Source organism: Nerophis lumbriciformis, linkage group LG03 (genome assembly GCF_033978685.3).
Source record: "Nerophis lumbriciformis linkage group LG03, RoL_Nlum_v2.1, whole genome shotgun sequence".
In the NCBI taxonomy this organism is placed as follows: domain Eukaryota; kingdom Metazoa; phylum Chordata; class Actinopteri; order Syngnathiformes; family Syngnathidae; genus Nerophis; species Nerophis lumbriciformis.
The window spans coordinates 58003439-58028335 of record NC_084550.2 but is presented as its reverse complement, the minus strand read 5'-3'; the positions used below and the strand labels follow the sequence as shown (position 1 = coordinate 58028335).

The following is a 24897-nucleotide window of genomic DNA, read 5'->3' as shown; positions in this document are numbered from 1 at the left end:
AGTCAACCAACTAAACTCGAGTACTTTTTAAAGCAGCGTCAATTTGCAATGCAATGGTAAAAAAACAGACATCAGGCACCAATGCGGAGGAATCATAAGATTAAACATACAGTATATTAGATAGCTATCATGTTAAGAATTTTTTAATGATACAATTCTATACATTGAGTTTATTGGAGTGCTGAAACTGCCAGGAGTTAATCAATGGTTACCAGTGCGCAACCTTTTCACAAAATTATTATTATTTTTTTTTTAGGAAGTTAGGTTTGTTTTGTTTTTACTGCTCCTATTTTAACTGCTTCTTTCATACATTAACAAGGTTAATTTTTTTTTTTTCACTTTACCTTTCCTTTCTATTCAATGAACATTTTATTATTCATTTTAATTTTGAATGAGCAGCACAGTTACAGTATAAATAAATATTATCCGACTAATCGTTAAGATCAGGGGTCCCCAAACTTTTTGACTCGTGGGCCGCATTGGGTTAAAGAAAATTTGGCCGGGAGCCGGGCTGTATATATATATATATATATATATATATATATATATATATATATATATATATATATATATATATATACATTGTCTTTTTAATCCGTTTTGACATTTAACATTGTCACGTTATCGATGGGAAAATTCATTTTTAGACAATATGATTTGCCTGAGCGGTTAGGAGACACCGAGAGTAACAAGCGGTAGAAAATGTATTAGAAAGGAAAGATCTATAAAAAACAAACAAAAAAACACTTTTTTTTAACTTGGGACTTCCCGTGGGCCGAAATTTGGATGCTGGGCGGGCCGTAGTTTGGGGACCCCTGGTTAAGATAGTCGACGACTAGTCGAGATCAAAAGTCATTAGTTGTAGCCGTTATAGTTTGATGATGAACTCAACAAGCAAGCCTATGTGTTATGACAAAGTTGGAATTATGTAACATGAATGCAAATCGTGGGCTTGTGGTTGCAGTAGTGAACCGTATTACGCGGCATCTCTGTAGCCGAATCATGACCTCAACCTTTATATGTGACATCAGAAGCTGACAATGCTGCTGACTGTTAATAAACCCGTCCACTCTATGGTCTCTTGTGACTTGCAGCAGCCACCAGACCCTTCCCAAACACACCATGCCAGAGTCTTAACATGGGTGATAAAACTAAAATGCACAAAAGACCCCTTGTAAGCTCAGTGACTCAATTTATGGAGACAAGTACACACACCTGCACAGTCTAATGGAATTGGTAATGGTTTTATTTGTTTCCAACATAACAAGTTACATCATGTAACATCACATGTTTTCATTTGCACAAGTATTTATGTCGGAAAAGGAATGGAAGAAGCAGAGCTTCTTTGATCATCTCCAGTTTTGCATGTCTCAGCAATTCCTAATATCTTCTTAACTTTCCGAGTTTAAATATTATGGTTTTCAAATTAAATAAAAAAATAGACAATGTGTAACAGAATTTGAATGACATACATCACTTTAAACTACATAAAAATAATGAGATGATAGAAACTGAAAAGATACTGCCAGGAAAGTGTTTATGTTATGTATATTATTGTAGTTGTAGTTTGCAGTGGTGGGTCACATCTTATTTAATGCAACTAACACTTTGGGTTGAATTACCAAGAGGAATCCTTTTCTACTCTCATTCTCAACATTCAAGACATTTTCAATTAAAATACAGTAACCAACATTTTAATAGTAAATGTACCTGCTACTTTTGCCTTTGTTTTTTAACATAGGAATATTACAGTATTAATATCAAAAATAAAGTGCAACAAACATCTCTTGAAATTGAATTAGCAATAGATTTTACCGGTTACTGTTGTTTCTCAACATCTTTTTGTTTTCTGTGTTTTGTTTGTAACCATCCACTCACATCACCTCACATCACATTCGACCCCCTATGATGTCATCCTTGCGCCAACACAGACAGGACGAGACAACAAATCATTCAAACTGTTGCACCACTCTTATTTAATAAACATCAGTGCAGTGATATTTATCGAAAGAGCAAATGTAACCAACTCTTCTTTGTGCTGCAGCTCTATGTACGCTGCTTTGTCTGGGCCTGTGTCAAATCCCACCATGGCGTCATAGGTGGTTCGAAAGATTTGTCCTGTTGCCATTGTATTTTACATATCCTACAAGTAGTGAGCGGCTTAGTAAGAACATCTCTGTCTTTGAAAAGGCCCAAGTGTTTCCGCACACTGGATCGCAATGGTGGCTTTTTCATTTCTCGTTTGAGTGTTTTTCTTCCCGTATCCACCAAAGTGTTTTTGATGACGCCCAAGACGGGCGACAGACTCGCGTAACGTTTAACGGCTATTTATTTAAAAGCCCTAAAAACAACTTTCCATAAAGTCTGCCGTTTCTAAAGCTGATGTTTTTTTTAGTATTGATAAAATTGATTCATTACCTTTTTAAAATGTCAGATCAATATATATATTCTGGAAAGCCAACTAGTAGAGTACAGATTAATACACTTGAATCTGCGGAATATAAATCTGTGGAGGGGGGCGTGGCCTGTGGGCCTGCCGCGGAACGGGGTGTGCCAGGACCGGCCTCGAAGACAGCGACAGGTGCGATCAATCGTTTACAAAATGTGAACTCAAGTGATGCTCTTCGATATTTTTTAGCTATAGTAGTAGTACTGCAAAGGCAAATAATGAGCCTCTTACACATATAAATCAAACATGTTTTATTTTAACAAGCAAATAGCCATGGGAGCAAAATGGTTAGTGCTCGCTATGGTAGCATCACTCACTATTGTGTGAAACTTGCCGTTTACTCTTTCATGAGTCTATATATAGAAGGGATATAGCGCTGCTGGTGGGAACGGTTCGGAAGATCAATTTTAGCTAATGTGGTCTGACAGAGGCCTCGTCTCTGTGGTTCTTTTGAAAAGCTTGAGAGGATAACTGGATATTCCAAGCAAACCATAATGACAGTTGTGAAGTTATACAGTAGTGTGGCACTGTTTATCACACAGTATAGTTATAACACACTAAACTGGACAATCATATTTTATCCTATTCGTATGTCTACCTCTACTACAGTAGCTATGTTCTCTTTTAGCTTCTTACTATTGTTTTTTAACCCTGTCGAACTTTAATGTCATGAAATAGATAAACAAAGAAGCAAGTGGATAAGTGCTACCATAGTGGAAAGAGGCTCTGTTGATTTGGTAAATGCTATATACAGTATTTTAAATCTGAGTCAAACAGCATGCTGAGATCTTTCTAGTCGGGTCCAATACGTTTTTTCAATTTTTTTATATGCTCCAATAGATTCTAACCTCTTATCTTCTTATTTTCCCACACCTTGTTGAGTTTGCTCCTTTTGGAATGTTTATTTGGAATGGCATTGCCTTTTTCAGTAAAAACTTATGCAATAGGCTGACGTCTTGCATTATTCCAAAACTTCATGCAACTACAGGGGAGTGTTTTTCCTGAAAAATATGTTCTAATAATAGGGCTTCCGGTATGTTTGATTTTAGTGGTTCCACAGTATTTCTAATCTGGCATAGCTATGCCACGCAGTACCAATGATATTCATAAAAGGCTAAATATTTTTAGTGGTAGAAGTTACCATTTCCGAGCATTCTCTGTGAATACAGAAACATTCATCATCAGTGTTCATATCTTGGATATTCTAAGGAGTTTCCCAGTAGAGCTGTGAAATACTGACGTAATTATTCCTATCAAACTTTAACTTTCCTCCCTTGATGCTTGACCTAGAGGATTTGAAGTTGGATTCTAGTTGTTGTTCTTGTATTGTTGATAGGCTTGAATTTGGAACCAGAGCTTTTCACTATGAGAATATTTCCTAAAAGGGTCATCCCTGACCTTCAACCAGATCCTGCTGGAGGAATCATCCCAACAGTTCAGTCTGGTCACTCAGCCTGCCTTTCCTCTCGGGACCATCACACCCACAACAAACACAAAACTGCTTGAAAGAAAAGCTCACAAGCCCTTAAAATAACTCCAAATGATCTGTGCATTCTGGGCTTTGACAGCTAAATTACATGTATCAAAATACATGCTTATGCTCTGTGTTGTCCTTAAATGCCTGGCAGTGGTGTGTAGATGATTTATTTAAGGCTTAAAGTATTTATTTTACTTACTTTTGGCGGACATGCAGACTTTGTGTATGACTTGATTACAATGAATAGGTCAGTTCAGAAAAGGAAGTGATAAAAAATGTAAGAGGAGATAACAATTATAGATTTTTTGCCTTACATTTTTACCATTAACACCATATAAAGATTCCATTTGTGGATTTGACAAACTCTCTGTACATTTGTCTTGACAAAAGGATGGTAAAAGTCTGGTCGTCCCGCGCCATCATTTCTATAATGAAATCACAGATTGCTTTATCCCTCAGGTCATCTTTGGCAAAAAATTTTCACTTTTCAAACGCTGCAGCGATGAACAAGCTCTGTGCTTTTCTTTGCGACTGGCTTTGTGGCAGCTTCTTTAGCAGAAGGTGTCTTCATAGGCTTTCAAAACACCATCGTAGCAATGCTGGTGTTTCAGGTGGCCGATAAAGTTTGTGTTGAAGCAAAGTTTTTATTTATTTTGAATTTTTTGTCCTGTCCAGCCAATAAGGCAAATCATATTGCTGATGTAGATGCCCATACTTGCTGTACAGATTTACTTTACAAAAGAAAAGTGTGGGATATTTCTCTTTTTGCCTTATTTGTATTTGACTATTAAATGGATTTATATTAATGTTTGGCGCAGCCGGACTGGAGCAGGAGTGGGGATAAAAGGAAGACACAGGGGGAAACTGCGGGGACAAGAGGGAGAAAAGACAGAAAGACGACAACAACAACAAAACAACATCAGCAAATACGATATGTACAAATATGATACAAAAAGTGATAGCAAAGAAGCAGTTAGTGAAGTAAATATTAATAACACAGAAATGACAGTGAACATTATTGCACTACAAATGGAGATAGCACTATTGATAATGAATAATAATAGTTACCTTTTATTATTAACAATATAATTGTTTCAAATGCAACAATACATATATGTAATGATAACTTGAATTCCAAAAGAAAGCAGATAAATGGAGGGGAAAAATTTGAAGCGAAATGTATTGACCTTGTAGATTTGTTATAGTAACATTAGGTAGCGTTTTGTCAGTAAGCCGTGTTTTACCCAGTTTCCCCTGGGGGGACAACGTAGATATGTTTGATGAAACGTGATTATATGCATGAGTGTATGTATACGTGTGTGCTTGTATATGTACAAAATGTGTATATGTATACGCAAGGAGGCTTTAGTAAAAGCAGAAAAAAGGAAACAGACTCCAGACCCGCCCTACACCACCACATTGAAATCCCAACTCGCCAAAAATCTAGAAAATGTTTTTTTAACAGTGTAGAGCCATACAGGAAAAACACCTGGAAAACAAAATCAACCCCTCAGCCCACAATACAAGATCCAAAAGAAAAGCTTCCACCAGGTACGGCACTGAACAGGAGAGAATGGTGTGCACTGAACAGGCCATGTGCAAAACCGGCACAAATATGGCAAGGTGGGGCCTAAAAACTGACAGCCAGTGTGACTGTGGTGAACCCCAACAAGACATTCATCACATGAAGGAACAATGGACAGTGGATGTCTGTACCTTGAGTGTGTATGTATGTTGGTGCGTATGTACCTATGTATGTGGGTAAGTACCAATGTGTGCTCGTATGTATGTCTGAATGAATGTACGTAGGTATGTATGTATATATGTATGAATAATTGTGTGTATGTGAGTATGTATGTGTATTTATATGTATAATATATGTGTCTCCCAGTTTGTGCGGGAGCCAGAGTACGGCCCCAGCCACCCAGAGAGCCTAACCCAAAACAGCAGGTGCGGTGCACGGAACAAGGGACCACCAGCCCCACGCAGTCAGGCCGGTGGTCTATCGGTCAAGCACACAATAGTGGACTTTCTAACAGTGCGTATATTTTAGTTATTTAACAAATATGACTTGGCCAAAAGTTTTCAGTGTATGAATAAGTACTTTTTGAGCACATTCAACAATCCTGCAATAACCATGATAGTTTTGGTCACGATAACTGCGTTATGAAATTTTCATATCGTTAAATCCCTTATCTAAAATAAGTCAAATACAAAAAGCCAAACACACACTTGCAGGTAATCATAGGACTGCTCACTGAGCTGAAGTCTCACTTTAAGAGAAGAAGGGTGACTTGACCGAGGAGCATTTTTGGACATTAGAGATTCCACTGTGTTTTATTGTCACTGACTAAGCCTTTAAGGGTTTTCAATCATGCAAAAAAGCAGAACAAAGATAGTTTGACACCATAATGTACAGTATCCTGTGAGGTGATGGACTCTGGTCAGATCAAAAACGAAAGACTACTATTGCTTTATGACCAAGAGGACTGTCTGGAGCTCACCTGATCATCAGTCTGTCATGCACTTTGTTAGGTGAAACATCTGGTTTAGGGTGACACTCTTTGGTCTTTAATGGGTTCTGCAAAAGGCCACATCAGTGGCAGGAATGATATATCTGAAAAACAAGAGAGGACCAGTAAAACACTCGGCAGGGCTTCCACAGGCCAGGGGACAGGAAGTGTGGCTCCTCTTGACCCCGTGGACCCTTAAGTGATGTCTGCCCTCCGATCTCACTCTTGACGCCCACCTTCTACAGACAACCGGATGCATGGTGCTCCGGCTTCATTAATGCAACCTCGGGTTAGAGACTATACAGTGGTATGAACCAAATATTACGCTAAAAGTATTACCGTATAATGAGATGTTAAGAGTAAATTGGTTGTTTGTCTTGTGCTCCCTCCCTTAGCATATATAGGATGCTATAGGACTATAGGATGCATTTCTTAGACTACGTTTACACTGCAGGCCAAAGTGGCCCAAATCGTATTTTTTTTAGATCTGATTTTTTTCTAGCTGACTGTTTACACTGCAAGTAAAATGCGATTTTTATCAGACTCCAGTGTAGACACATACAAGCCCCAATTTGGCCTCAACGTCATTTGCATGCGCACTTCGATAAAGTGAAAACAAAGGAAGTTGACCGGCAGTAAGTTGCTACTCCAACAAAAATAAAGTAAGTCACAATACCTTTAAAAATTAGGGTTTTTTTTTCGTGAAAGTAATATAATGTATAAATGGATGTATATAGTGTAATACAGTATATTTGGGAGGGTTTTCATCTTTTTATTGCTGTTTGGTAGAGGAGACACGGACATCAGCGTGGATCTACGGGAGCTTTAATTTTCAACTCGCATGTAAGCAAATGCGCCACAGCGTCAATTCCGGTCTTTCAACAATCGCTATTTCTTAGAAACCAAAATATATGTTCATATATTACATATAGCCTGTTATTTGTGCACTATTGACAAGTGATGCACCAAAAATGTGGTCGTCTTAAATAGAAACCAAAAACCAGGTGTTGTGATGACATATCCATTTCCACTGGCGACTGCGTCTTTCCGGCACACACGAGTGACACATGTCGTCCAAAGCTGATGAACAAAATCAGATCACATACGGGTCGCATCGGGTTTAGACTGAAGTTACATTTGAAAAGATCAGATTCCCATCGGATTCAGAACCACCTCCAGATGTGTCCTGAATCTGATGCCAAAAGATCAGATTTGAAGCACTTTGGAGCGTTAACACTGGCAAAAAAAAAATCAGATCTTTGTCACTTGAGGGCAAAAAAATCCAAATTGGTGTGCAGTTTAAACAGGGCCTTTGTAGCCTATGAAATAAGTGTTCAAAAACCATGTTCTTCCTTAATATTGCCGTCAGAGTAGAGGTTCACTGCAAGTACTGGGTCAAAAAAATCTGTCTGCCTTTACAGTCTACAAAGATGTGTTTTTAAAATTTAGATTGTCTTGTTAAAACTCACAGGTGCAAAATATTAAACATCTGTCATTGCGATACAACAATGGTTGTTCAATAAATAACCTGTATTTCTAGTAGTAATTATAATTCTTGAAGTCATACCCACTCTTTTGACTTTTATTTTTAGATTAAACAAACTAACAGATATTCCTTTTTTCGACAGCAATATAGAGAGATACATGCATATACTAGGGATGTGCTGATCGATCAGTATCGGCTGATTCTCGTTCAAAAGTACTAATTAATTCCTTTCAATGCCAATCAAAAAGCCAATCCCCTCAGGCTGAAACTATTTATTTTTAGTTCCCTCGCTAACTGTTTGTCCATACACAGTGTGGAGCCGTTCTTCTCAGTTAATGATCATAATCTCTATTGCAAGTGTAGTCACTGGAATACGAGGCTAAACGTGTCAAGCGGAATTTGCTTGAAACAAGATATAAGTGGACTTATATGCCTGTGCACTGCCTGTCGGCCTAATATTCATTTCACTATTAATCATTTCTTAAGTCATGTTGTGAGCTGAAACAATATGGCCAATGCATAGTTGTCTGTTTTCATTAATTATGCATATGATATAAAGACACTAGCTGTATTTTGGATGTATTGTCTGGTTATTAACAGGTGTAGGAGCGCTGTCCATTGCTGTATCTGTCACCTTTGCACGTGAAACATTCTTGGCATTGTTGCTTGTTAGGCTGAACTCGTTTGTTGAATATTGTTTGGTTACATTCAGTTAAAACTACTTTTATTTCGGACATGCTTGTGATGTGTATCATTACTGATTTTATTGACATAAATGAGAACTGTCCATCCATCCATCCGTCTTCTTCCACTTATTCGAGGTTGGGTTGCGGGGGCAGCAGCCTAAGCAGAGAAGCCCAGACTTCCCTCTCCCCAGTCACTTCGTCCAGCTCCTCCCAGGGGATCCCAAGGCGTTTCCAGGTCAGTCGGGAGACAGTCTTCCCAACGTGTTGTGGGTCTACCCCGTGGCCGCCTACTGGTCGGACGTGCCCTAAACACCTCCCCAGGGAGGCGTCCGGGTGCCATCGTGACCAAATACCCGACCCACCTCATCTGACTTTTCTCGATGTGGAGGAGCAGCGGCTTTACTTTGAGCTCCTCCCGGATGACAGAGCTTCTCACCCTATCTCCTCCTAAATCCAGGGTTTGACTTACTACCTTAAAGAAGTTGTTTAGTATGTTCTCTATATTATTTAATGACATTTGACAAGAAACATTTTTAATGTGTAACAGGTTTGTCTGGTAAAATAAAGCCAATAATCACATTTTTGTGATCCCTTTTATTTTGAAGTATCGAAAAGCATCAAAATATTAGTATCGTGACAACATTCAGAAAATGTTGATCTATTTGACGATCTGGCGAAATTTTGGGCTGAACATAAAATGCACTTTAACCTTCACAGGTGAAATAAATGTTACCCTTTCTAAATGTCCAACTGTTCAATGTTTCACTTGCTGTTTTCTGAACAAGAAAAGTAAAAAAATAAAAAGGGGGAATATTCAAAATTAGGACCTCCTGTTGCAGCTCCCATATATTTGTCATGGTGTACTTCATGTTGTGGCTGGCGAGTGACTCCTTCATCCTCTGTCTGGTTTATGGTAACCAGCGCCTTTGCCTGAAGTCTGCCAGTAAACAAAGCAGCCTTGTTAACACCAACCAGAGAATGGGTTTTACAACAAGAGGTGACCGCTGTACACATGAAACTTCTCAATTAGTGCGGAGCAGATGTCACGGTAGCATGGAGAAGATCAATAAGGGTCATCCGTGACAGACCGGGCACTACAATGCGACCATTAGGGGATTTAGCTGCTAATAATTTCTGTGAAGTGTGACAATATTGAGTGTACAAGAACAGAGGGCCTCTCACAAAGACAAAGGGCTCCATTACTGCTAAAAGGCGCCTGCAGCCACTGACCTCCTGCACCGCCGGCGAGGTCGTCCTCTCTGAGGGGGTTCACTCAGTGTCCACCTCCGTGCAGGACGTGAGATGCTGCAGCCAAACAAACGGACAATTTGAGTCTATATAAGGAGAAAGTAAGGGAAGCTGCTGACTTTAAAAAGCGCACTTAATTTCTACTAGTCCTCCCTATGGGCAGACGTTTACAGGAACTTGTCCAAACAACTGCTAGGGAGACGAGGAAAGGCTTGACTTTCTGAAGCAGAGCCATATATGGCGCACAGCAATTTATCAGCTGTGGCTGCTGATAATATTGATATTTATGATGGGGGACACTTGAAGTGTATTCGCAACATTGAAACATGCATGAGAAAAACTAGTTGCAGGACTAAATGCTTACTCTTAAACATCCTCTGCTCAGACTTCAACTCAATCTGGCTTCAACTAAATTACCTTGCTGCTTTTCTTTCGACTGATTAGTCTCCCAAGGAACAAAGACAGTCAGCGTATTTGTTTTTTCCGCTCGCTTCCGTCTTAAACCCAGTTTGGCACAAAACTAAAGTCGGGCAGAGCCGTTCAGCAGGATTCAAATGTCACTTATACTGGCTGGGAAATAACCTAAATTCTAATTTTGCTGAGTGAATCCCAGCTGGACTACACCACTGTGCACACCCCTACCTTTTCTTCCCCAGCAGTGTCCTGTTTCTGCATCATTTCCATGTGTTCTCACACCTGATGGTGTGAGCCTTTGGTGCTGGGAGGTAATCACCTTCGCATTGCAGGCCCCGTCCAATCTAGATAATTGGCACCAGACGGCATGCTGCAGAGGAAGGGCTCAGCCTGCTTCCTCTCACACGGGTTCATTACAGGATAGGCCAAGACAGTGTGATGGCGTTTGCTAAATCAATGCAAATTACAAGGCTGAAGCTTTCATCTCGACAGGAACACTTTTGCCAAAGCTGGATGATTTCTCACAAGGTCCTGAAAGCTAAAATGTGGGAACGTTTCTTCCGGGACAGCAAAATGTCATCATATCCTTCATGAACACAACAAATGACTACCCTTCTAATTAATTTTGACAAACATAATAAGCAGTGGGACTAGTTACGAGTAAGTCGAGTATAGATTGTGCATTGCAATCCGAATCAAACTCATTTCAACACAAAAGCTTCTAACATACAGGATCTCCCTAAAGTCTGGACACAAAGAAAACGTGTAGTTATTGGATCAAGTTTAGTTGAATCTCGATCTTTGCATTGCAAATATTGAAAATTATACTGAAGATGCTGTGTTGATATTCCATTATCATTCATCCATTTTCTACCGCTTGTCCCTTTCGGGGTAGCGGGGGGTACTGGAGCCTATCTCAGCTGCATTCGGGTGGAAGACGGGGTACACCCTGGACAAGTCGCCACCTCACCGCAGGGCCAACACAGATAGACAGACAACATTCACACACTAGGGCCAATTTAGTGTTGCCAATCAACCTATGCCCAGGTGCATGTCCTTTGGAGGTGGGAGGAAGTACCCAGAGGGAACCCACGCAGTCACGGCGAGAACATGCAAGAAGAATTATTTTAAAAGATGTTGAAAAGATAATTTCTTGAAAATATGCATTTTTGTCCAGATTCTGTTAAATCACATACATTCTGACATGTATTTGATTTTGCAACTTTTAATTAGAATCTCTCCCCAGTGCCGGTGTTCTGTCGATGTCTGCAACCCACTGCTACTGAGCATGCGCACAAACGCAAATATTTCAAATCTTTGCCTAGAACAAACTACCCATCGAAAGCAACTGCCTCGTTTTCCTGTTGTACAAATAAGTAGTGCTTTTAAATAATGTTTATTTCATTGTATCTTCTGACCAACAAGCATGTAGACAATCACAGCGTGAGAAAGTTCACATTGTATATTAACGGACAGCAAGCATGTAGCTTATATTTTTATTTTAATCATTGTTCAATATTAATTTCAGTGAAAACCAAAGTTCTGTTTGCACTGCCGAACTACGACAAGTCTTGCCTGACTACTATGCAGCATGTGTGTAAAACAAAATTCGAAAGCAAACATGAGGCGCTAGCATCATTCAATACAGATTTCAAAACACCTAACACAAAAAGTACCTAACACAAGCATATTGTACTTAAAATTCTTATACTTTGACCTAAAATACTCGTCAAAATTGTCCAAAGATGTATTGCAACAATAAATGTAAAGTTTTTTGCATTTATTACCAAATATTTTATATATTACACAAAAACACACACTCTATAGTGGTAAAATAAGTGTAAAAGGTAAAAAAACTGAATTTAAAAAAATTCAAAGGAAAACGCTGAATTTGATATTTTATTCATATTTCTATTGTTAATTTAATGTATTGTTACTATTGTTATTGTACTTGTTTATTTGTTACTAATTTATACCCCTTTAAAAAAAAAAATGTTGTGCCACAATCGTCCAGCCCTACGAGACGTGCCAAAAAGCTGCAGATTTGTCTACCAGAAAGTTTGTAGCTTGTCAATTATGCATTTTGTCAAGTTTTATATTTTGTATTTTAGTTTTTTTTTGTCATTTTCAAGTTACTTACTATGGACTGGACTCTCACAATATTATGTCAGACCCACTCGACATCCATTGCTTTCGGTCTCCACTAGAGGGGGGGGGGTTACCCACATATGCGGTCCTCTCCAAGGTTTCTCATAGTCATTCACATCGACGTCCCACTGGGGTGAGTTTTTCCTTGCCCGTATGTGGGCTTTGTACCGAGGATGTCGTTGTGGCTTGTGCAGCCCTTTGAGACACTTGTGATTTAGGGCTATATAAATAAAGATTGATTGATTGACTTCAACAACCATAGTGGATTTTTCTGTCTTTACCAAAATGGCACCAATAATTGTATCCATATTTTTATATGTACTTTGCTGCAAAAACATGCATAATTTAATTGGCTAAAATCAATGTTGGGTAAATGGCCTCTGCACTTCTTTGCAGTGATGTTCACTGCAAAGAAACTGCTCTCTCCAAATATACGGTTTGTTTCACCTTTTGCCCTGCTTCCATATATTTAAGATGGATTAAATCTGCTAACTGAGCTTCTAGTCATGGGCAGAAATCCAACCCTTAATGCACGTACATAAATCAGCAGAGGCAATGGCTGTAATATAACCTCCAGACGTGATCCAGATGCAGCTGGTGAACAACTCATTACAGGTGCTACAATGCACTGTGCAGCAGTCTCACCTCTCCTGGGAATCCAGGTGCCAAACGTGTTTCTGTGTATTGAGGGCTTCTTTTACCAAAACCAGCCCCTTAATCATATTAAGCAGATGCAGGTGGGCACAGAAGGGGATTTGCATGATAGAAAGATGGCTTGGTGAGGAGTGAAAATAGGAAGTGAAGTGTAAAAACAGTGGTAGGCTACTAGGCCATGTCCACACGAACACGAATACTTAAACGCATACTTATCTCTGCGTCTTGTCCACATGCAGACGCATACTTTTGTCTTTAAAAACGTAGACTTTTGCAAATGCTGGCCAAAGTGTAGAGTTCCAAAACAATCCGCTTGGCGTATGCGTGTACATGCTCGAACGGACACTTGTGATGACGTCACAGTTCTGCGCTGTCATTTCCAAAGCTCAACAACACTGCCTTGCTGGCTTGAAACACACTATAAGAGGAATTACTGTATATTTGAATGTAAACATGCTGCTAATTTCACTCAACATTAATAAAAAAACTACACATCAAAATTGGCTTTGCGACACTCCCACCGGCGCGAATGGCAGTCAGCTGTTTTGGATATGATTGCTGTCCAACCGCCACCTGATGGGACAACTTTGACAAGCAATACTTTTTTGCTCTGTGCCATAAGAAAGGTGCAACATTATCTTATGTTTTTAGTCCTTATTTAAAAAAACATGATGTAGCGTCCTCCTTGTAGTGTGTACTGACGTTAAAGACAATATACACTTCATTGCACATGTACTATATTGATGATTAAATGCTTTATAATTCCCCGAGAGTTTTTCAGCGGCACATGAACGTCTGTGTGCTTTATATGGGCACTTAAACATGCAAAAGGGTTTCCTTGGCTCGTTAGTGTGTGCTGATTTTAGAAATAATGTACACTTCACTGCACATGTAATAATACATCACCATGTTGCTGAACATGTTCTAATTCTATGAGTGTTGGGTTTCAGCAGCACAGGCGTGCATTCGCTCTTTGATAATGTTCCCAGGGCTCTGTGTACGTGCAGGCTGGTTTTAAAGATAATGTACATGTCATTGTACATCTAAAGTCGATCAAAATAAACATAATAGGAGGTGTAATGCCACCAAGTCAGCTATTGCTGCTTTTTCCAGACTTCTGATTGGACAAAAAGTGCATTACAGCAGGTGTATGCGTTTGTGTGTAGACATAGACAGTTTTGAAATTAAATTTAACCCCAAATATGTGTTTTTTAAACTCTCTGTGTCCGTGTGGACATGGCCCTAGACCACATTGTCTTTGGATGAGAACTGAGCATTTTGCTATAACTCAGTTTGGCAATTCTCCCGTCTCCATCCAAGTTTTTAATCACCGGGCCTCTGCCAAGACAAACCTCCCAAACTCAAGCATCTCAAGCCCCAAGGAGGTGGTGATGCTCATATATAGACTTGGTGAGGCCCCAGAGATGCAGGGAGCACATTCTCTCCCTGCAGAGGGTCACAGTACCCAGTCTGAAACTGTTCTTTTTCATTAAAAAACAAAACATTCCCATGTGAGAGTCCCCTTAACCACACGAATGGAACTTAATCTTCATAGCCTTAGAACATTTAGTCCTCCCCGGGTGGTTTACTTCCGTCCTTGGTGGCTTCTAGCACATGTGGCGACATGGGATATCGTCAGGATTGTGTTTAATTAAAACATTGCACGAATGGTGGGAAAAAGAAAATATGTTGAGTTTTAAATTGATTTACATGCTAATGAGGGAGAATGTAATGCACCAGCATCTGTTCGCACAAAACACCTTATGGTAGATTGTCAGGATAGCTCCACCTTTTCAAGGTAATGAGGTTTGAACCACCACCACAGGAGAGGACAAAAGGAAAGATGTGAACCATGGTGGGACTGAAGAGGATTAGATGGAGATACTCAATCATGGAAGTGCATTTCCAACCAATGGAAACTTACTTTTTGGTTCAAGAAATGGAAGGTCTTAATACTATTTTGAGGCAAGATATCATATTTGGTTATTTAAAGAGGAACTGCAATTTTTAGGGGAATTTTGCCTATTGTTCACCAGAGACAAGAACACAGATCTTTAAAAATATATATATATATTTTAAAGATGATAAACGCTTGCAAGATGCCACTAAAGGGAGTCACTGTTGTAGCCTTCAAAGCCCTCTAAAACCAACTTCAAAACCCTCAACGTTTTATATACACACTGCAAGTATATATATATACACACACCGTATTTTTCGGAGTATAAGTCGCACCTGCCGAAAATGCATAATAAAGAAGGAAAAAAACATATATAAATCACACTGGAGCCCGGCCAAACTATGAAAAAAACTGCGATTTATAGTCCGAAAAATACGGTATATATATATATATATATATATATATATATATAATGTAGTAACAGACACCTTCTTAACACTATGTGATATGTACAATATTTACTTTATTTTTGGTCATTTTAATCAAAGGACTTCCTTCCCTGGCGCATTTATTTCCGTTTCCATAGCAGCACACATCTGACTTCCGGCAACACATGTGTTCATACTTCCGGAAACAAACGCGTGTGTCTTCTAATCATGGCAGACTTGGTAACAGACAGCAAAGACGACTATTTTTGGACAAATGAGGATTCATAACTTTTATATTTTTAAAGCTGAATATACCAATGGCGAATGAACTACTGCTTACAGAAGCGAGCACGAAAAAGAGGGTGAGACGTTGGAGCAAAGGGAAGCTGAGAGTGAGGACAGTGCGACTTGGTCACGCTGCAAATCTGGAACTTTTGAGTTAAGCTTTGCCGAATTAATGGAGTGCCCAAATCAACTAGAAACGTCACCAGCCAGCTTGACCAAACAGACGAGTAAGTCACTATACTATTGTTCGTAATACATGTAGCACATCACCGTACAACCACAGTACATACACTGTCGAGCTAGCTGTGTAAAAACAAACCATGAAATGTGGGCTAATACTTTACAGATACTGTAATATGATTGTTAATTTTTTTCAGTCAGTACAGATTGGTGTCCTATCGCATCGTTGGTTCATTACAAATTCAAAGCATCGGTTAAATTAATTTCAAAGTGTTTTTAGCATTACTTTTTTTTGAGGTACGAACTGCAATACAGCACCAATTATTCTCGTATACCACTATATTACATATTAAAATTCATCACAACAAATGCGATTAAGAATAAAAAAAATAAGCAAGATGCATATCATTTCTAAAAAGTTTCTGACATATTGCCGATAGCTTTATTACCATGCGTTGCTTTGCAGCATGGGGGGTCTCGGAGCTGGCACACTTCCTTTGACCTGAGGGTTATCTCCATGGTAATCCCTGTTATACAGCCCCCGTGAGGGACGATGGAGGCTACTGGCTGATACCTGCACACTTCCAAACAGCTGTTCTGCCGTGCATGGTGGTCGCAGATAACCGATGCGCGAGAAGACTGGTTGGTAATTGTCTTTTCTTAATGGAAGACTGATTAAAAATGCAGTGAAAAGACATTGGCCAGGAAAGCTTTTTAACCGTACCCTCATTTAAGAGCTTTAAGAAGGCACGTGGTGGTAAGTTAAGGCCTCGGGTCTTAGAAATGCAAACACGGCGATGGAGAAGAATGCATGCTTATGCCTGCACATGCCCCACATGTGTGTCTCTGCATGCTCCATTCGACATAACGTGTGTTTGGGTTGAGTCCAGGGTCACTGGGCTTTCTCCTGACACTTTTATACACTCAACAGATGAGCGTCTGCTCGCGCTGTGACAACCAGACGATAACTTCCTCCCTCTCGAGCGTTTAAAAGCGAGCGTGTCGCAATGCTGTATTTATGTTTGGGCCCCAGATAGTCCGTCTCACTGGGACTGTACAGCCCCTCCACACAGGCATGGCTCCTGTGTGTTGACGTTTTGAAAAACCAAACAGTGAAACATGAACCCCGGGTGAGTGAGGAGGAGAAGCAGCGGTTTGGTGAGGAGGGGGGAGACACGGTTGTAAAAGTGAACAAATAATTACGGAAAGGCTTTTTGCACGGAAAAGCATTTTCTGATGAGGATTTGGATGGGTTCGAGGGCCACCGTCTCCCTGAAGGCCTTCCTCTGTGTGTACAGGCTGCTCTCACAAGTTGGCTTAAGTCATGTGTTGGAGGAAATCTGTTTCCAATATGTGCGTTTCCTGCATTCACAGGAAGCGGCCCATGCGCTCAAAGCAAGCGTGTCCAGCTACTGCACCCCCTTTTCTGTCCCTTCTGTTCTGTGGAACCACAGACCCCAGAACTGAACCTCGTATATTTAACATGGTCGGCACATGGAACTAGAATAGCACTCGGTGGAGCGCCGGGGGCCTCTGCCAAGGTGGAAATGTTAACAAACGATTTGCGTTTTGTTTGTCTGACCACATTGGGATTAGCAGCACTTTCTGTAATCAGCAGCATGCGCTCTGACAACAAGTAGGCAGTAAAGTTGTCTTATTGTGGGGAAACGAAAGACAATGACATATGTTCTACAACTGCCAGTGAACTCCTGGTTTAACATATAATAAAAGATTAAAATAAGTTGTGTGACGTTAAAGGAAAGCTTTATTGTTTACCTTTTTGGGGTAATGCTTCCGTTGTGACTTAAACTGTGAAAAGTAAAGTCCCTTGTCTGCTATTTTTACCAGATTTGTACCAAATCTAACTAAGGTCGTTATGTATTTCTGTATGTCTGTCTGTCATGTATATCGATACTTTTCAAATTAAAAGGGACCACAAAATTGTCATTATTGGCTTCATTGTAACAGAAAATCTTTTGAAACAATAACCATATATATTTATCAACGATTATTCAAGGAAACCTAAATACCTCAATATTACGCTACACGTGCCCTCTTTATTAACCAGTGGAATTGCCGTTTTTTGCCATTTTTCCTCTCCTTGTATGCGCTTTGTGTGTGTGTTTTGACACAGTCAACAACATATGCCTCGGCTCTGTATGTCACCGCTGTACGGCAGCATGTGATTGAAAAAAAAAAGTAACGGTATTTTTCAAAGGCAGCAGATTATCGTTTTTAGTTCACTAGTAAAAAAGTGTGGTTAAAGCTGAAAAAACTAAATATTTGTCAGACTTAATTTCAAATAGTATCAACAAGCCACGTGTTCTTTTTAATCGATTAGTTCTGTTGTTAATCCGAATCCAGCCACTTCACTGGAGATGACAAGGGAAACTTGTGAAAAATGTCTCTCCTTTTTTAACGACAAGGTTGCTACTATTCGGGCAAATCTTTCTCCTTCTCCATTGAGTTTTAATGTGGCCACTCGGTGCTCGGCTGTGTTTTGTCAGTTTGAGCCTGTGTCCATGCCTGAGCTTACAGGAATAGTTGACAAACTAAAACCCTCGTCCTGTCCCACAGACCCAGTCCCCCCTCGCTTTTTTAAAGAAGTCTGGGACTCTATTGACTTGTCTGTTAGGGACATCAACAGCAGCTTGATTTCTGGCAGTGTGCCCTCTTTTTGTAAAGGAGCTGTTGTTGAGCCTTTGATAAAAAAAACGGGTCTTGATCCTACAAGTTTGTCAAATTATCGGCCCATTTCTAAACTACCTTTTGTGTCAAAAATTTTGGAGAAATGTGTTTTGGCGCAACTACAGCCTTTTTTAGATGAAAATAGCACTTTAGATCCATTTCAATCTGGATACAAAGCTTTGCACAGTACTGAATCTGCACTTTTAAAGGTTTTTAATGATTTGCTTTTAATATCTGATTCTGGCAGCTCTGCCATTTTAGTGCTTTTAGATCTTACAGCTGCCTTTGACACAGTCCACCACACAATTCTTTTAGATCGCCTGAGAGACTGTGTGGGTGTCAGGGGGACTGCATTAGAGTGGTTCAGATCCTACCTGTCAGAAAGGTCCTTCTCTGTCAGGCTGGGGAACGCCATTTCTTCTTCTGCTCCGCTTTACTGTGGTGTCCCCTAGGGATCTATTCTTGGCTCCATCCTGTTCGCTCTATATCTCCTCCCTCTTGGAGAGATTTTTAAGAGGCATGGAGTGTTATCACTTTTATGCAGACGACTGCCAAATTTATATGCCTATTTCAAAAGGCCACGGCCCCCTGACACCCCTTCTCAACTGTCTATGCGACGTCAAGGCTTGGTTAGCCCAGAATTTTTGAATAATGAATGAGGGAAAAACGGAAATTTTAGTGTTTGGTCCGGCCCTCACTGACTTGGGACCATTGCAAAATTATGTGCGTCCCAAAGTCACCAGCCTTGCCGACACTATAGACAGCGATTTTAAACTTGACAAACAAGTCAATGGCGTTTTAAAATCGTGTTTTTATCATCTTCGTCTTTTAGCAAAGGTAAAACCGTTTTTATCTTTTAACCTTTTTGAACAAGTCGTGCATGCTTTTATTTCAAGTCGCCTGGACTACTGCAATGCACTTTATGCTGGCATTAGCCAAAAAGCTCTCTCCCGGTTGCAGTTAGTCCAGAATGCGGCAGCACGACTTTTAACAGGGGCCAGGAGACGCCAGCATATAACCCCAATCCTTGAGAGTTTGCGCTGGCTCCCTGTTCATTTTAGAATTGATTTTAAAACCTTGCTGTTTGTTTTTAAAGCTTTACATGGACTGGCACCTCAGTATATCTCTGACCTCATCCAAACTTACAATCCTGCGCGCGCTCTGAGGTCCGAGAGCCAGCTCCAGCTTGTGGTGTCCAAGACGAGACTTAAAACCAGGGGAGACAGGGCCTTCTCTGTGGTCGGCCCTAAGCTCTGGAACACTCTGCCCCTCCATGTTCGAACTGCTCCCACAGTGGAGTGTTTTAAATCTCGTCTTAAGACCCACTTTTATTCTCTGGCTTTTAACACTACGTGAGTTGTGTGGTCCTCTGTTGTCCTCTGTGTTTTTAAAATGTTTCTTTCTATTTACTGTTTTAATTGGTTTTACCCTTTGAAATTGTTTTTAATCATATTTATTTTATATTGTTTTTAATTGTGTTTAATATTGTTGTGCAGCACTTTGGAAACATTTTGTTGTTTAAATGTGCTATATAAATAAAGTGGATTGGTTTGGATTGGACTAGTACCGCGCTACTTTATTAGTATGTATACCGCACAACCCGTGTGTGTGTGTGTGTGTGTGTGTCTGTGTGTGTGTGTGTGTGTGTGTGTGTGTGCGTGTGCGTGTGTATAGGTATAGGTATAGGTATATACGTATGGATGTATAGGTGATTAGATTTTGGGGGCGATCTGGATTCAGGATTGTTTAAAAGGATTATTTACTATTGGGAGTTAAGGCCTGGCAGAGGTCTGCGCTGTCTTGAGTGTTTTATTGTTTGTTTTTACAATTGCGTGATGGTCTTGATCAAATGCATTTGCGTGCTTTAGAGGGATACGCCCCTGTGTGAGAGGAGCTTTACTGACTCATTTAAGTTTTATTTATTTAAAAACTAGGGTTGTCTAAAATAAGTTAATTTTTAGTGATTTGTCACATGAGTTATCGCATTAATTACTTATACAGATTAATCAGCGCACATGCTCCCTTACCTTAAATGCGGATGGTTACCTGTAAGGCTGGCAAGATGAGACTTTAAATAAAACTGTTAGCAAGTTTGGAACAAATAATTCAAGGTAAACATGCTCAGTGGCCTTGTGGTTAGAGTGTCCATCCTGAGATCGGTAGGTCGTGAGTTTAAACCCCGGCCGAGTCATACCAAAGACTATAAAAATGGGACCCATTACCTCCCTGCTTGGCACTCAGCATCAAGGGTTGGAATTGGGGGTTAAATCACCAAAATGGTTCCCGAGCGCGCCCACCGCTGCTGCTCACTGCTCCCCTCACCTCCCCGGGGGTGAAACATGGGGCTGGGTCAAATGCAGAGGATAATTTCACCACACCTAATGTGTGTGTGACTATCAGTGGTACTTTAACTTCAACTTAACTTTACTGTATGACATTCTGACAATCAAATTGCATTGGGGTCTTTTTTTTAAGTTAATTTCAATCATGCAAACGTGTAGTAACCTGTGATTAATCTGTTTCAAAAATATTGTTCGTTTGACAGTACTTTTAAAAACAAATTTAAAATCCCAACAATGCTCACTATTTTATTTCAGAAGTAGGTGTCAAGTCTCAAAAGTATGCAGTGTTAACTAGGAATACATGCGAAAATAAAGGAAAGTAACGTTATCCAAATGTGACATCAGTTTGAACGGTTGCCTGATCAGCTGCTGATCCAAACTAACATTGCAATGTTGTATTTTCAATCCTATTTCTGATTTAAAAAGCAGCAGCGTAACATAATATTTCCCAGGGGATGCACTTTCATCGCACCCACCGCATACCACAGCAAAGTCATCCAAGAGGATGTCAGAGAGCTGCACTTTAAATCAGCTGCTGAAATAGTTTTGGTTTGGACTCTTTAATTTGCTTCACTGGCCAGGATTTGCCCTTTTACAAAGTCGAGGTCAGATAATGTGACCATTTTTTTCCCTGTAAATAACATTACATCATATTATATTCTTATAGCTTTCCAAGGGATGTGTGGTATGTTCATGCACTCACTAATGATACAAGATCTTAAAGGATTGTGACGACAGCAAATATATATCCCATCAGGCCATAGCTGGATGACGTTGTGCTTCTGAGAGAAGTGAGTTGCGGTCCCCTTCTGGACTCTAACTGGTCCCTGTTTTAAACAATAGTCAAGTTTTATATAGCTTTTATGACTTACGGCACTTTGCCAGGCTGTTAACCCTTGAGTCAGGCCCCCAAGGACCTGCATGACCCGGCTTCATCTGGCCCCAAAAAACACTTATACATTCACTGTGACAGTAAAAGAAGGCATTGCTTTTTTAAGTGCATTCTGCAAAGAAGTGCACCACTACAACTATCTCTTTTAAAATGATCATACTTTTTGGGATTGACATTGACAGATACTTTATGTAATTTAAGTGTGTGTTAAATAGGGCTGCAATTAACAACTATTTTGATAGTCGACTCGTCATCGACTATTTTAACGATCAGTCGACTCGTCGGATTATAAAGCGTACACTGCAAAAAGTCAGTGTTCAAAAACAAGAAGAAAAAAAATACAAAAATTAGGGGTATTTTACTTGAACTAAGGAAAATTATCTGCCAAGAGTACAAGAAAATTTGGCTTGTCAAGACTTTCCAAAACAAGTAAAATTAGCTAACCTCAATGAACCCAAAAATACCTTAAAATAAGTATATTCTCACTAATAACAAGTGCCCTTTTCTTGACAGGAAAAAAAAAATGAGACCTTTTTTCTCAATATATTGAAACATATTCTTAAATTAAGTAAATGCTAGTGCCATTATCTTTACATAATGATTTGCGCTCGGCATTACATTTCTTGAAACCAGCAAACTTACACTAAAAACTAGTTTATTTTTCTTAATGGAAAGGCAACAAGGCAACCGCTTGTTACTCTCGGGGTCTACTAGCCGCTCAGGCAAATCATATTGTCTAAAAATGCATTTTCCAATCGATAACATGACATCATCGCGCCAAGTGCATGCTCTTTAAATTAGTGCGCGAGGAATATATATATATATATATATATATATATATATATATATATATATATATATATATATATACATACATACATACAGCCCGGCCCCCAGCCAAATTTTTTTAATTGTCATTTTGAAGAATTTACCTGAATGTGCATGAACTATTTCTGTTCAAAATAGTTTGAGATGTCACATGTTTAAATATTAACTGTGCCAACTGTCCTACTATATGAGTACATATTTTCTCCTGTTTCATTGAAAATAAAACAGCAAAGTTCATTTGGCTGTCATCTGTTTTAATATGAGACACAATTGTGTCAAAGTCATGATTTTTTTGTTCATGCTTGAAATAAGAAATTATTACTTTGAAAAAGCAGTTTTATACTTGTGAGTGTTGATGACACAGCTTTGCAACAGTTGATATTCTAGTTTCAAGCATGTTTTACTCAATATAGGTCATAAAATCTCAGCAACAAGCTGTAATATCTTACTGAGATAATTTAGGACCAAAACTCTTAAAACAAGTAAAACACTAACATAAAATCTGCATAGTGAGAAGAATTATCATATCAGACAGAAAATAAGCAAATATCACCCTTATTTGAGATATGTAATCTTACTTAGATTTCAGTTTTTGGTGTATACACAGATTCAGTGGCTCTAACTTAGCCATCAACTTTTCAAATTCAGCTTGAGATATTTTTAGGCATGTGCTTACTAACAACAAAGATGACTAATTCGTTCATGAATGTGTATTTATACTGTTACTATGCTGCTCATTAGTCTGTTACAAACATTTGAGTAATTATTAAACTTTTGTCCATTTAAAAGTAAGGACAGGAAAAGTGCAAAGTAAAACACATTTATTTAAAGAAAAAAAAGGACAGTTGTAATAGCAATAACAACAACCAACAAAACTAACTTGCTCAAAAAAGAAACAAGCATTTTTTAATGTGTTTAAAAAGCTGCACACTGATATATTATTGATTAACTCCTGGCATTTTTAGCATTCTAAAAGTCTCAATGTATATATTTGTATCATTGATTAATTCTTAACACTTTAGCTATCTAATAGATTGGTGCTTAATGTTTAGCGTGTGTGTGCGATTATTCCGCCTTTCTTAATTGCAATGCAAATTGATGCTGCTTTAAAAAGTACTTGAATTGATTTAGACAAATTTTAGCTGGCAGACTTTTAAAATGATGGTTAAATAATTTTTCTCGCAACTTTGTCTCACTCTTGTTAGCTTTTACCTTGCTAGCTAGCTAGCTAACAATCTTACCGAGTTGAGACCTCATCCTGCCGATGTCCGAAATTCCTCCCCTTTTAATGCTCCCGTATCACACATGTAGTGTCATACAAACATATGCTTTGCAAAATCAGCAAAGCATTCATATTTTTAACAGGAATAGGAGGAAATATTCCCACACTTTACATTGTTTTCACCCGCAATGCTGATGCCAGTGGTGGCGCATACTCGCGGTGATTACGTCACGACTATGTCGACAAATGTATTACATTTTATTGTCGTTGAATCGTTGCACCCCAAGTGTAATTTAACAATTTATTAAATTTTTTTGTGGTTGCAGTTTGCAAAAGGAGGGGCCAAACACTGCATCATACTGTCAGTTTTGTTGAAATTGATCCGACCTCGGCAGCAATGGCGTGTAACTCGAGGCTGCTTCTCCGTGCGTAGAGTCCTAGACACACAGGGAACACTGAAGTACACGCCGACCAATCAAAGCCTTTGCGTTGCCGTGACGGGAGGTTCGATTTTCATAAAGTGGACCTATTATGCAACACCAACTTATCCTACCTATTGGAACCTGCTGTTGTATATTTGGGATCTGCATGAGTCCCAAATCATTGAGGCATGGCGGAGATTTTTATAAAACATTTTTCCCAAATGTGATGTCAGTGGATACCTATATATATATATATATATATATATATATATATATATATATATATATATATATATATATATATATATATATATATATATATATGCCTACATATCAGACTCTTTAAACGTCTTTAAGTCACTAGATTCGCCGTATCTGGGACTGGTCTGATTACTCACTAAATATAGTGACAATGTCGCAAAGTTAGCAACACTGATCCCTCCTGCTCTGTCTTCTTATTCTTCTGGCAGACCAGGTGTGTTACTGTATATTGTGTTTATGAGGTATGGAATAGAACAGAAAGCCTTTTACTATACAGTTATCACCACTCAAACTACCTAATAAAGTGCCCCATCTGATAATTCTCTCTAAAACAGGGCCACATCACAGTTATGGCTGCCTTCAGTGGATGGCTGTAA

The 24897-nt window shown here is 39.2% G+C and overlaps 1 protein-coding gene and 1 long non-coding RNA gene across 2 annotated transcripts in view; one reads left to right on the top strand and one right to left on the bottom strand.

Moving 5' to 3' along the window:
• Positions 1 to 24897, top strand: part of col7a1 (collagen, type VII, alpha 1) — a 265397-nt gene that overhangs the window by 18032 nt on the left and 222468 nt on the right. The window lies entirely within an intron of this gene.
• Positions 9236 to 10592, bottom strand: LOC133576404 (uncharacterized). The gene is made up of 3 exons (XR_012049304.1): positions 10502 to 10592; positions 9842 to 9916; positions 9236 to 9548 (listed from the first exon to the last, which is right to left on the bottom strand). It is a non-coding gene; the product is annotated as an uncharacterized lncRNA (long non-coding RNA).